Source organism: Aquarana catesbeiana, linkage group LG07 (assembly GCF_042186555.1).
Source record: "Aquarana catesbeiana isolate 2022-GZ linkage group LG07, ASM4218655v1, whole genome shotgun sequence".
Lineage (NCBI taxonomy): Eukaryota > Metazoa > Chordata > Amphibia > Anura > Ranidae > Aquarana > Aquarana catesbeiana.
Genome location: NC_133330.1, coordinates 52551369 through 52565754, shown reverse-complemented (window position 1 = coordinate 52565754; position 14386 = coordinate 52551369). Strand labels below are relative to the sequence as shown.

At 44.7% G+C, this 14386-nt stretch overlaps 1 protein-coding gene across 13 annotated transcripts in view; it reads left to right on the top strand.

Moving 5' to 3' along the window:
* The window catches only part of CADPS (calcium dependent secretion activator), a 666812-nt gene that overhangs the window by 58803 nt on the left and 593623 nt on the right, over positions 1–14386 (top strand). The gene's annotated exons all lie outside the window — the stretch shown is intronic.

Here is a 14386-nt window from a genome sequence, read left to right as displayed (position 1 = left end):
TAAAAGGATAGGATTGTTGTAAGGCATGTATTATGTGTGTTTGTAGGGAGACGTTAAGTGCCTGAGTCTTAGAGTGATTCACTTTTAGTCCCGAGAATTCTGAGAAATGCCGCAATACGATCTGTAGGTTGGGCAGGGAGGTGACCGGAGAGGAGAGAAGTAGTAAAATGTCGTCTGCGAACATTGCACATTTGTGCTCGCGGTCGCCACATCTCACTCCCAGAATATCCTGATGTTCCCGAATTTTGATGGCTAGTGGTTCCAAGGCTAAAATAAATAATAGGGGGGATAGGGGACATCCCTGTCTAGTTCCTCTAAGTATCTTTATATTTTGAGATTTATATCCCTTGACTACTATATTTGCTGTGGGGTAGCTGTAGATTGTTTTAAGTGTGGTTAGGAAGTGAGGTCCAAATCCGTATTTTCCCAAAATGAAAAAGAGGTAGTCCCAGGAGAGAGAATCAAACGCTTTGTGTAGGTCTAGTGAGACCAGTAGTGCTCCCCTCCGGCCCCCTCCGTCCCAACCCGAATTTAAGGCGGAGATTATATCAATAATGCGTCTAGTTTGGTCTGGTGCTTGTCTATTTGGGACAAATCCCGTCTGGTCAGGGTGAATATATTTCGATATGAACGAGTTCATGCGGGTAGTTAATATCTTGGTCAATATTTTGAGGTCTACATTAATCAGTGATATGGGGCGGTAGTTCTCACAGTCTCCATGGTCTTTGTTCGGTTTAGGAATAACATGTATAAAGGCCTTGTTTTCATGGAGTGGTATTGAGGACCCCTTTCTTAGTGAATTATAGAAAGCACAGAGACGCGGGGACAGAATTTCCGTATATTTGCGGTAATATTGGCCTGAGAATCCATCTGGACCCGGAGATTTCGACGGGTTCAGGGATTTAATAGCCGCCGCTACTTCGTTCACCGTAAACTCTGACTCCATCATCTCAGTGTGGTCTTTGGATAGAGTTGGGAGTGGTAAGTCCCTCAAAAATTCTTCTACTTTGTTTGCGTTGAAGTCCGCCGGGGAGTTGTAGAGTTTAGAGTAGAATGTATAGAATTCCTGAAGTATAAGTTGGGGATTTTGTGTCACTTGTCCAGTCTGAAGTCTCAGTTTAGGGAGCGCTGGGTTATAAGGCCTAGGATTAAGTTTTCTTGCTAGTATTCTGTTTGGTTTGTCCCCCATTGTGTAATAACGGTGTTTGGCCCATCTGACATATTTTTCTGCTTTGGTTGTGAGACTCAAGTTTAATGCTGTTCTTGCTGTGTCGATATGGTTTCTAAGGTCCATATGTGGGTTGGATTTTTGTTCATGTGTTAATCTATTTAACTCTTCTTCTTGTTGTTGAATAGTTTGTGTCCTTTCCCTCTTGACCCTGGTAGCTAGTTGTATAAGTTTACCCCGTAGGGTAGCCTTATGGGCTGCCCATATTATCTCTGGGGGAGAGATCGGAGGGGTATTTTCTTGGAAGTATTGTAATATGGCTATTTCAACCTCCTTGGCAATTATTGGATCGCTCAATAGAGATTCGTTCAATCGCCAGGAGGGCAGTTTTGACTTTGACCATAGATCAGATAGATTCACTAGGACGGCAGAATGGTCCGACCATGCGATTGGTACTATTTTAGTCGATGATATGTATGGGAGTAATGGAGATAGTGTGAATAGGTGGTCAATGCGGGAGTATGATTTATGCACATGTGAGTAAAATGTGTAATCTCGTTCTGTAGGATGGGCGTCTCTCCATAGGTCTATCAGGTCATAACTATGGAGTAGGCGTGCTAAAGTACTGCTTTGTTTGGGGGTGTGTTTCAGAAGCGTCTTTCGGGGGTTCGATTTATCTAGAATTTGATCGAGGGAGGTGTTGCTGTCTCCGCCTATCATCACATGTCCGGTTAGGTGAGGTGTTACGGCTTCTAGCATTGTACTGAAAAAGTTTATCTGTCCTACGTTGGGCGCGTAATAAGAAAGAAAGGTGACCATGCTATCATTAATCTTGCCCGCGACCATAATGTAGCGGCCCTCCCTATCTCTTATCACATTGGAGGGGGTGAAGGGGACCCGTTTAGCAATGCAGATGGCCACCCCTCTCTTTTTATCTGGACCATTAGACAAGAAAACTGTCGGGTATTTAGCGTTTAAGTGTCTTGGGGCTGAAGTTCGCGAAAAGTGAGTCTCCTGTAAGAGCAGGACATCTGCCCTCAATTTGTGATATTGCTGAAAGCCCTTAGTCCGTTTAGTTGGGGAGTTAAGGCCTTGTGTATTGTGGGTCAGTATGGTGTATGTTGGTTGATTTCTAGAGGTCATGATGGTTCAGAAGGCTGTACTCACGTTTTAGATGTCTCAAAGGGGTCGTCCGGAAAATTTCAGGATCGGCCTTTTGGGTTCTTACGTAGTGCAGGAGCGCATCCAGGGAGTAGAGGTGGGGGGAGGGAAAAGAGAAGATGGAGTTAGAAATATAAAAACACAAAAAGCATGCTGTCCTCTGGTGCAATATTAAGTTAAACCTATTAATTACATCAAAAACGGCATGGAGATTTACCGAAGAGAAAAAAAAGGGGATAAGAAAAAAATAGAGGAAAGGCGCCAGGAGGGCACCTCCACACTGCATTGCAGCGCGGTTACAGGGGTCGCAAGCCCCTGTGTAGTTGTTGTGAGGTTGTCTCTCCGCTTGCGGTAGAGACAAGTTCACTCTTAGTGGCATGTGGTTCACCTCCGGCACTATTTTCTAACTTTAAGAGGGGGTGAGTCAGGTCCACCCGCCATTATATTGGGAAAAATTTATAGCTTGGGCCTAGCAGAATTTCGCGGAGGGGGGGGAAGGGAGCGGAGGCAATTCTGCTGGTAGAAGCAGAATTCCCTCTAGGGGACTTGAGGTATCATAACTTGTAGTCTTAGAGAAAAATGAAAATAAAATGTAAACTTTGAAGTCTTTGTAAAACTGGAACAGCTTCAACGGGAACGGTGTCAACAGGATCAGTCAGAAACTAGCATCTGGGTCTTCAAGAGAAGGTCTTGGACCAGCGTTGGGATACTCGATCACGGGTGTCGAAGTCATGTGCTGCTTCTTAGGAAGTATTCAGGTGACTGGCGGAGATTTCCTGGCTCTGGATCTGCCCTGTTGAGACCACAGGGGGGAAATTGGTCGGCCTGCATCGAACGGGACATTGGATCTCTGTGGTTCCATTTGTAGAAGGCCCAGATCTTGGAGCAGGGCCTCGCCGGACTGAAAGGAAGTGAATGAATGGGATCTGCCTTTATAGAAGAATGACAGTCGGAATGGAAATGACCACCTGTATTTGATCTGTCGGTTGATGAGTTGATTGAGTAGTGGTTTTAGGGTTCTCCTCTTCTGAATCGTTACCTGGGCTATGTCCGCGAAAATCTGGACCGGATGACCTGAAATAGTTATCTCTCCCTGGTTTCTCGCCTCCAGCATGATTCTTTCCTTGATACGGTAAAAGTGAGGCTTGACTATCACGTCACGTGGCAGACCATCCTGTCTTGGGGCTGTCAGGGCCCGATGCACCCTGTCTAGTTCTAATTGGTGGGGAGAGATGTCCGGTATCAGTTGTTTCATTAGGTCGTGGATCGAATCTTCTAGGTCTAGTTCTGATTCTGGGAGGCCTCGCACACGGAAGTTATACCTCCTGGATCTGTTTTCCAGATCTTCTATTTTTGCGTTTGCTTGGTCCAATTGGTCTTGTAGGGATGTGATCATTTTGGAGTTTTGGTTTACCCGTTTTACTGTCCCATCCATTTTGGATTCGATCGTGTCCAGTCTCTCCCCTATATTTTGGAAGTCATCTTTCATACCCGTAGTGATGATGTTGCATGCTTTAGATAGTTCCTGCTGCAGGAGTGCTGAGAATCTAGCGAGGAGAACTGTGTCTCCCGAGTACCCAGTTGCATGGGGAGGTTGCTGTGAAGGGGGTCCGCTGTTTTGACTCATGGCTATTTCAGCTAGTTCAGCCATTTGTTTATCTGTGGAGGAGGCTGGGGAATCTGTAAATAGTAATGGCCTGTCCGGAGAGCCAGATAGTGGGGACATCTGTGGGTGTTCGCTCTGTGGGGAGAGAGGTCCCTCCTGGGACTGAGAAGAGAAGGGGTCCCTGTGTACCTCTGCTAGAAATGTAGTTACTGGGCGATTAGGTTCCTTCAGCTGTAACTGTATCTGGCTTCTCTCATGTGTGTAATCTCCCATGTCAGGCGCCATCTTGGGCAGGGGGGGCCGCTGCTGTTGCTGCTGGGGACTAACCTTCTCAGGTGCTGTTAGCTGCTGTGACGGCTGCTGGGTCTCCCAGTTCTGCTTCTGGGCTTGGGTTTTGTGGCCCTCAGAACGGTCTCCTCCCTGTTGGGTGGAGGGCTGTTGGATTCGCCTCTGTGCTGAGGCTCCGCCGCGTGCAGTGTCTCCCTTCCCCGGCGCCATCTTGGGAGAGGGAGGCTGCTGGGCCTTAGAAGCGCGAGTATTTCTTTGGTGCTGTGGGGGGTCTCGGTTGTTCCCCGGTTCCCTCCGCTGCATCATACGCTCCCAGACACCTGGATGCTGGTTCGGTGGTGGCCCGCTCGTCCCTTGTGGCTTTCTGATGTGCTATTCTGGCCGGAGGTGTGCGGAGCGGAGTCAGTGCATGTCTGACCTCGGCGCCGCGCGCATGCGCACTAAGACGTACATTTCTTACAGGACACGTTCTTTTACCAGGAATATTACATACTGCAGAAGAAACATTTGTAGATTTTGCATTATTAAAGACTCAGAAAAGGTGAACAAATAACTCATTATGTGCTTGATTTTCCTCTTGTAAACGGAATGAAATCTGTGATCTACTATTTGCTCAGGAAGCATGAATACATGAATATATTTAATACTGAGCTTATCTGATTAGAAAAGAGAGCATTACCGAAACTCCAGTTATTAAAAAGGAAACAAACACTAAATTATTTTAGCATTATCTTTTTTCCCAAGAAGTGTTTCACCTATGAAAATGGTTGTAGAAAAACGTAGAAAACCTTGTGAAAGTCAAGGACAAGGTGACCATGGATTTAGTAGTGTTATGCTGCATTCACACTTGAGCTTGTGTTTATGGGTGTCTGAGGCATTAGCATTTTTTTATTATTATTTTTGCCAATGAAATACATGATATGTGTGGTTCTGCATGTTTTTTTCCCCATGTGTTTTTAATGGCTTCAATTAAAGCCTATTGGGGCCAAAAACACGTGAAGCTTCGAACTTGTAGCTCAAAAGTAGCCTATGTACTTGCTCACGTGTGAACCATTAGAAAACAATGGGATTTTGGATGTTGAGAATTTTGGAGCTTCGAATTACAAACCACTCAGGTGTGAATGGGGCTTTAGAGGACAACTTCTACCAAACACATCTGTTACCTGTGAAAAGATTTGAAAAGCAATGTATAGACTTCTGTGGTCCACCCGCCCTTACTATGCTATATAGCGTGAAAGCTTAAGACAAAAAGCCACAATTATGACATTTTCCACTCTGCATATTCTCTGCCTCTGCCCACCTCCATTATCGATCATGGGGACCCCAAACTTTCTACACAAAAGGCCAGTTTATATTTGTCCCTTCAGACTTTAGGGGGGCCAAACTGTGGCCGGCGGGAGTAGAAATTGTCTTGGCATCAGTGTGAGGAATAGTGCCCCATCTTTGGTACTGGGGGAGGGAATAGTGCCCATTGTTGGTGTCAGAGGGAGTAATAGTGCCTCATCTTTGGTATTAGGGGGAGGAATAGTGCCCCATCATTCAGGTCAGAGGGAGAAATAGGGTTTCGTATCAGGGAGGAATAATGCCCCAAGTGGCGAATAAAGGCACACAAAGGGCTGCAGTTTGGAGACCACTGCTGTAGATCGGCCTTGCTCAAACTTTTTAACATGGAAGAACCCTTGAAATGACTTTCTGGTCTCAGGAAACCCCTGTTAATAATTAATCTTCAACTCATGGTACATTAGCATGGTGGTAAGTGGGAAGTATGCTTCTTACAGTCAATGGGAAGAATGGGTCATTAGTTTCAGTGGATACTTATCTGAGAGGCAGAACCTGCTCAAGGAACCCCTAGGAACCTCCAGATGAACCCTAGGCTATCACAGAACCCTTGTTGAGAAAAGCTGTTCTGTAGACTACTGGAAGTGAACTACAGGAAGCTATAAAAATGGTGGCCTTGTATTTATTGAATTAGTGAATGTATTTAAAGGCAACCAATGTCAGTCCCTGATTTAGATTTTGTATTAGTCTCCTTTGTACAGCAGCACTCAGACTAGGGGAAGGTGGGTTAGCACAGAGAGCCAACCAGGCTCTGCCATGTCCATATTCAAAGAATATCTTGCAGGAGGAGAGATCAGAGTAAACAGAGGGGTGAGCTTACCACTTCATTGTCCAATCACAACCTAGGATGGTAACCTATATGCCCTGCTCAACTGCAGCAGATAAAAATCAGGTCACCAGCCTGACTGTACTGTGTGACAGTAGATTAGGACTGAAAGGCCATACATATCCCTTGGCAAGTTGTATTTAGCTATTGATTTTAGTATTACCAAATTAGTGAAACCAACTTTATTTCTCTCCATCAAACAAGGTCACTTACTGTACGTACCTCCCCTGCTGTCAGCAGGCCTAATGTAAGCCTAATTTCAGTTTTTCAGCTAGTATCGTACTGTACATGTCAATGAGTGCCTGGCCATACCTAGTCCTAACCACTACTTGTGGATTGACAGAGCAATATTCTTGAAACCCTCCCACTGTGAGCTGCAGTGCCTGGAAGGGGGTGCATTGGAGACATAAAGAACGGTTTGGCTAAGAAAGAAAAGTTAGTTTTTCTGCTTACTTTATGAGGCTTGTGCATTACATTGTACTTTAATTTGGTACTTATTTAGACTGTCATGCAGGAGCCTTAAGTTTTACATTTTGACTACCTGAAAGTAATGCTAAGTTGTTATGATTCACTCTCAGAGACAAATCTGTTCATGGGCTTAAGTAGCTTCCTATTGTTGCAGTGCTGCATAATAGCCCTTTGTGATTTGCACTACTGGCACTGATTATAATTGCTCAGATTGGTAATGTCTGTAATACTCAGAGGCCACTTAAAGTACTCATGTATTTTTATCATGTTCATTTGATACTTCACGTTAAAATCTTACAGACCAAGGCCCCATTCACATTATCGTGTAGCGGGAATGAGCATTCCTGCTGCGCGATTTTATCATGTGTTTTTCAGGTGATTCTGTGTGTCACATAGGGTGGCCCATTCACTATGCCTGTTTTTTGTCTGAAAAGGCACAGGAGCAAGGAGGACAAGCTTCACATGATTTTTGAAGGCACGGTTTGCCCTGGTTGCTGAACAATCCTGTGTGACTATCACGGTAGAATCTGATCATGTTTGGGGCGCCATTGAAGGACAATGGCACCCAAGCACGCACAGATCCAAATCACAACATGGGAACAGGGCCTTGAAGTGGACCCAAACTAAAAAAGTAACGATTTGATGTATCATAGGAAACGTGTAAATGTTAATTGTGCCTAGGCAATACCTTAAAAAAGTAACCTTTGTTTTGAATTCCTGGAAATAGCAAGGCACTTACTGTGCCTAAACACTCTTGTACCTACAACCTCATAGCTGTATATTGGCGGTGTGAGATCATTAAAGGCACTGCTCTTTCTGACTGTTTTAGAGTGAGATTTTAAAACGAGAGAAAAGAGAGAAAGCTGTAGTGGAGGACCCGCAGTGCAAGGATCGCCCTGCTTTTGCTTCATGTATTTTGTGAATGTGTGCTTTGTCCACCTTTTCTGCTGCTTCTTGAACATTCCCCACCAGTTATCAGATCAGCAGTCTTTAGAGCATGAGGAAGCAAAGCCCTGTTCCTTTACCAAAATGGCTGCCTTCACGCAATGTAGAACCTTGGCAAGCTGATAATGGGGAAAGTTTCAGCTGCAGGAAGATCATAGGTAATACTGATGATGTTCTTTGTCCTCTACTTCAGTGGTCATCAACCCTGTCCTCAGGGCCCACTAACAGGCCAGGTTTTATGTATTACCTTGGGGAGATGCAGACTAGAATACTGCAATCACTAAGCAGCAAATGATATCACCTGTGATGTATTTCAGTTATCTTGCAAACCTGGCCTGTTAGTGGGCCCTGAGGACAGGGTTGATGACCACTGCTCTACTTCTCTTCTTTGGACACAGCTTCTACAGTACAGGTCCTCTTTAAGACATTACTTTAATTACATTTCACTCATAGTAATTTTATTGCATGTAATTGTTTAATGATAACAGTATTTTTATCTAATTTTTGGCTAATTTTTCCCATGCAGCCACCCACCTTCTTATCCCTTATACACCCCCAGCAATCAACCTCCGATTAGCCAGCAACCAACTGCACCAACCATAGCCTTTGCTGGCTCTAGTATGTCTGCAGCCCTCTTTGCTAAGCAAGAGGACCACAACATACCGCAAATGTGCTGACTTTCCTCCATAGGGAATTTTCTACTTGCAAGAGACCTGTAGATAAAAGCCATAGTACACTGTATGTGACCAACACACTGGAGGGAGATGGCTTGGGGGGTCTGGGTGAGGTGGTAGTATGAGTCCAAAACACTGTAGTGCAGCACCACTCAAGAGACTGAAGACTCTCTACGGTCATAGATAGGGACTGTAGAGGGTGCATCTGAGTGTAGCAGTATAAAAACTCATGGCGATTGGCAACTTACAAGACAATGTAGTAACATAAGGCATATACACGTAGAAACGTCATTTAGGGTCGGCTTATAGGGATGGACCTTTGCAGATCAACTTCCTTGGGAGGGATGCAGTACCTGTAGAGAAGTAAAGAGCCTTATAACATGTGGGGCTTCAATCTCACGTGGGTCCGATTGTCCATTTCATCCAGATGTAGGAGAGCCGAACGAAGTTCAGCTGTCCCTGGAGCCTATGGATGAGGATGGGAGCCCTGGAGAGCACCAGGAGACCACAAGATGGCCAGCGAAAGACATGGCGATTGCCCTTGTTCCGGTAAAATGTACAAATGCTGGTTTTCTGGCTGGCATCTTGATTCAATACTTTTTGTCTTTTACGAGTAACAAACATGCTTATAATTATGTCTGACTTTTCAGATATGAATTCTTGTTCCAGGTTAGTGAATCAAACCTCATTGGCCCTAGTTGGTCAGTGTAGTAGCCATGCAACTAGCATCCTCAGAAAGAGATTGGCATGGTATGTCATGATGTGTCTCTTAGGAAAGGTTTACCTTCTAACGCTGAAAGATAGGTGGGGCACACCTAGATGGCAGCAGATGGATAGTTCCAAGGCTACAGGCTTACTTTAATCTAATTAAATTTGTGAATGAAAGACTACAGGTCCCATCTTCCACCGTTGCAGATATCTGTGGGGTACAAGAGAAGTGACGACAGTTGTAGTCCACTGATTACTTCCTCCAGACCCATACTGAGGTATGGACCTGAGGCTGGAGGAATAATCTGGATTGCACCCATAATGCTTTGATCACAGTTGCTGTGCTTTGCAGGCTCCAATGCAACAAATGAATAAATTCACTTTTTTCCAATGAGGATGCATTTTTTTTTTTTTTTTACAAAACACAGAATATGCTTTTAAAATATGTCATGAGGAAGTTTCCCTTTAAGGTTAAAGAAAAAAAATGTCTGTTTTGTGAAATGAACCAGGTTTACTTTCCATTTGTCTCAGTAAGTTCAACCACTTATCTCCAATTTTCCAAGAGTCAAATTCATGAGAGGTACGGTTGAGTTATTCTCCAGTTTCCCATTGATATGGCTGACTTGGCATGTGGTATCACCTTCCACCAGTGTATGAAAGTCACGTGAAAATCAATATATGTAATGCGATGCATTGTACAGTGGGAGAAGATGTGACATATTGCTGGGAGCTTGCAGGGCGCAGCCTCATAAGCACTGAATGAATTAAAGAGCGGCTCATTAATAGTTTCTTATAATTAGTGTCTCTAGAAGTGTTTTACAAATGAGAACAAAAATGCACCAGGCATTTTGCTTCCAAAGAATAATTAATTGCATCCTTTGCTGTACGTTGCCGCTACATGTCCTGGTCTAGCAGGTGCAGATATATGAAATCCCTGTCTCTATGGCAACCACAGTATGGACTAGGGGCTGTCAGTTCGCTCCGTCACATGGTTGTGTGCGAGGTAGGTGGGTTTTTATGTGTTTTAAGTTTTAGGATGTATATAAATAACACTGGTACATGTAGTCAGCTATTTGGCTCTGGGGTTTCCACTTTTGGAGGCAGGACAAGCAGTTACCGTAAATACAGTTGGTATACATAGATGGGATTTGCTTTGGTTGCCAAAGAACTTGCAATTCTGTGCGGCCAATCTTGTGATCCAGACAGCAGAACCAGTTTCTTGAACCCTGTGAACAACCTAGCTAAGGCCTACTTTACATATGCGCTTACAGGCATACACCGGATTCCAGTGGCAAGAATCAGTGGATTCCTATGGCTGGGATGACGGGTGTATGCGAATAGTGGTGAACGCTCAATCTGTACAAGGTAGTGACAGGCTGACAGCAGCTGTTGCTGTTCGCATGTATCCTCACACCAAGCAGTTACCATAGGTTAGGGATGGATGAGCGACCCTGGACACAGTCAAATGCATCCAGTCATGGACATGCGTACATAACCGCAGGTAGCCATTTGGTGTGTGGATACATGTGAACAGCGACAGTTGCTGTCAGCCTGTCATTACGTTGTACATGATGATCGGCCTCCGCTCTCTGATTAGGTCCAGGACCGCTCATCCATTCCTAACCGCAGGTAACTGCTTGATGTACGTACACATGAGAACAGCGACAGCTGCTGTCAGCCTTTCATTACCTTGCATAGGCTGATCGGTCGCCGCTATCCGCATACACCCCTCACCCCAGCTGCTGATTATTCCTGTATGCATCTGGTGTATGTATGTAATTGTCTGTATGATGGAGACCTAGGAGTATTAATCCTCTGACACTCCTGCCTGCTGATTTTGGCAATAAAAGGGGCAGCAGGAAGCTGATGAGTTAACATTCTGCTCTCTCTTTCTTTCCTATTCACTGTCAGCATATGTGCACTGCAGCAGAGCCTAACTGATTGAGTAGTGCTGTGTACAGCACTACAGGAGGTTCCTATAAGGCAGTGGTTCTCAACCTTTCTAGGGCTGTGACCCTTGATAAAATTTCCCAAGTTCTGGAGACCCCTAACAGTAAAATTATTTTCGTAGCATGGGTTGTTAGCACCCAAGGCAAGACAAGTAATTTGCACCCCTAACCCACGGACATTTAGCTCTCCCCGAGTCCCTTTCACTTGTACAATATTATGGTACATTTTAGGATGTACCACTCTCTCTTTGTTCTCCTTTCTTTCCCTTTTATTTTATCTATCCTAATTGCTTGTTTTTTTTCCCATCCCTCTCTCTAGCCATCTTTTTTTGTGCTTTCTCTTATTCGTTCTCTCCCTTTTTCTTCGCCCCCTCTTTTCCTCTCCCTTCCAAGTATTCTCTATTTTTATTCCTTCTATTACTCCTTGGTGGGGGGGGAATGGGATAAGTGGCAGTGCTGGGGGGAGTTCTGATCAGCCAACTTAGGTGCTCTTGATCAAGGTCATCTGCTGATCTGAGAACTGTAGTGGGGACTTTTAATGGCAACTATAATCACAGGTAGTGTTACTCACTGTGTCTCCGGCTTCACTGTGTCTCCTAGCAGTGACACCTATGCCGAAATTAGGAGATAGGGTCTCCTTCAGCGCCTCCCACTTCACATTTCTCACCAGTCAGCTGACCTCTAGTCTCTGCCCCCCAGCCATGCCGTGAACTGAACGGGCGGCTGCAATGAGGCTGAGTGGGCAGCCGCGGGCTCCAGGAACAGCCCAGCTGGGCGGCCGAGAAAAAGCTGGGAGAGCGGTGTGGGCTTCAGGAACAGCCCAGGATTCGGTGACCCCTGGCAAATCATCATTCGACCCCCGAGGGGGTCCCGTCCCCTAGGTTGAGAACCACTGCTATAAGGACACACACTATATTGTCAAAAGTAATAAGACACCTGTCTTTACACACACATGAACTTTTATGGCATTCCAGTCTTAGTCGCTAGGGTTCAATATTAAGTTGGCCCACCCATTACAGCTATAACAGCTATATCAACTCTTCTGGGAAGGCTGTGCACAAGGTTTAGGAGTGTGTCTATGGGAATGTTTGACCATTCTTCCTGAAGCTCATTTGTGAGGTCAGGCACTGATGTTGGACAAGAAGGCCTGGCTCGCAGTCTCCACTCTAATTCATCACAAAGGTGTTCTATCGGGTTGAGGTCAGGACTCTGTGCAGGCCAGTCAAGTTCCTCCACCCCAAACGCACTCATCCATGTCTTTATGGACCTTGCTTTGTGCACTGGTGTGCAGTCATGTTGGAACAGGAAGGGGTCACCCCCAAAATGTTCCCATAAAGTTGGGAGCACGATCGGACATTCCGACAACAAAATCCATGGATTTTTTCCGACGGATGTTGGCTCAAACTTGTCTTGCATACACACGGTAACACAAATCTTGTCGGAAATTCCGAACAGCAAGAACGCAGTGATGTACAACACTTACGATGAGCCGAGAAAAATGAAGTTCCATAGCCAGTGCAGCTCTTCTGCTTGATTCTGAGCATGTGTGGCACTTTGTGCATCGTTATTTTGTACACACGATCAGAATTTATGCGAACAGATTTTGTTGTCGGAAAATTTGAGAACCAGATCTCAAATTTTGTGCGACGAAAATTCCGATAGAAATTGTCTGATGGAGCCCACACACGGCACAACAAGCTCTGATCACACATTTTACGTTGGAAACTCCGACCGTGTGTACGCGGCATAACTGTGTATAAAATATTTATACCTTCAATTCTTCTTTAAGCTAGTAGCCTGCTTTTCCATAATCCAGAGTTCTTCTTTTTAAAAAAGTGGTAGAAAATGCAGTCAAGTGCAGCAAACAAAGAAATCATAAATGGTTTATTCTTAGTCTGGCTAAACTAAAGTACTAGACTAGCCTAAGTGTGCTCCAATAAAGTATTTGTCAGTTTTACTGAATACCAATATATGGGGTAGAGACTGGGAGTGTTGAGTTGGGTTGTGAGATCCATAGAAAGCCTCAGAGCGAGGAGCACACGCATTCTGGCTCTCTGTGACATCTCTTTCCGCACCTCTTTGTAACCGGTCGGGTCCTTTGAGCTCTCTCAGCAGCTGGCGCCTGGTATAATAAGGAGAGTAATGTAGGTTTGCATAATTCATGATTACAAGGTGCATGTATTTGTTGATAGGAAAAATATTTCATCTACACAGCGACAAGCAGGAACGCAGTGAGGGAGCAGAATAACGGCGTCATTGTAAAAGGTTACACAGCACAGCGTGATTATTACAGCACTGGCAGCGGGAGCGGTCGGTAGATATGGCCATATATGATGTTATATACTATAACGTAAAATAACATAATAACATAAGGCTTCCTAGGCACAAACATCAACCTCTATTGAAGCACCCTGTGCTTAGGTTAAAGAAAAATTGGGTTTACGTTTGATATACAAGCCACTTGATTTAAAATAGAACTTCAGACAGACTTATTTATTATTTCTTAAATAGGAACTTCAGTCCCGTTAATGCTGGACCGGCTCCAATCCAAAAATCCCCCCCCCACCCCCCCAATCCCTCCCACCGGCGTTGCCACATGCACAGATGTTCCGGAGAGGTCCACCCAGCCAAAGAGACCTGTAAGGGTAAATATTGTTAGCACACTATGGATCTTGGGAGTAGAGTGCAACGTTTCAGAGCTACTCCTTCATCAGGCATGTGATCATCACGTGAAGAGGTCCAGCATGGCTCTAAAACGTTGCACTCTACTGCTGTGATGTGATCGCTGGAATAAACATTTGGACAACTTCCTCAATATCCATGGTGTGCTGGAGATATATACTCTTGGTTATGATGTTACCGGTTTCTAGCTGGTAGTTCTGTGTTTACAAACAATCCACCCATTAAGAATGGAAGAAGGGGAGCATCCTCTGTTGTGAATGGGCATGAGAATGAGTGCTGTAAATTCTTCTAATCTTTACACTTGTGATGGCTTTGATTGGTTCACAGAGATCACAAGGTACAGAGACATTCTGATTGCCTCTGTACATTATGATCGTGATTCAAGCTGTCCAATGACTTCTCAGGTCACCACCATTCATGGGCGCACTGGAGTGTGTTTTATCAAGTGACATTTATAAATGGCACTCCAGAAATGCACTTCCACATCCCTGCTGTTATTTTGCAATATGGTGGTATAAAGGGGGTTATGGTATATGTAAAACCCAAACTTTTTTTTTTTTTTAGGATTGGGTA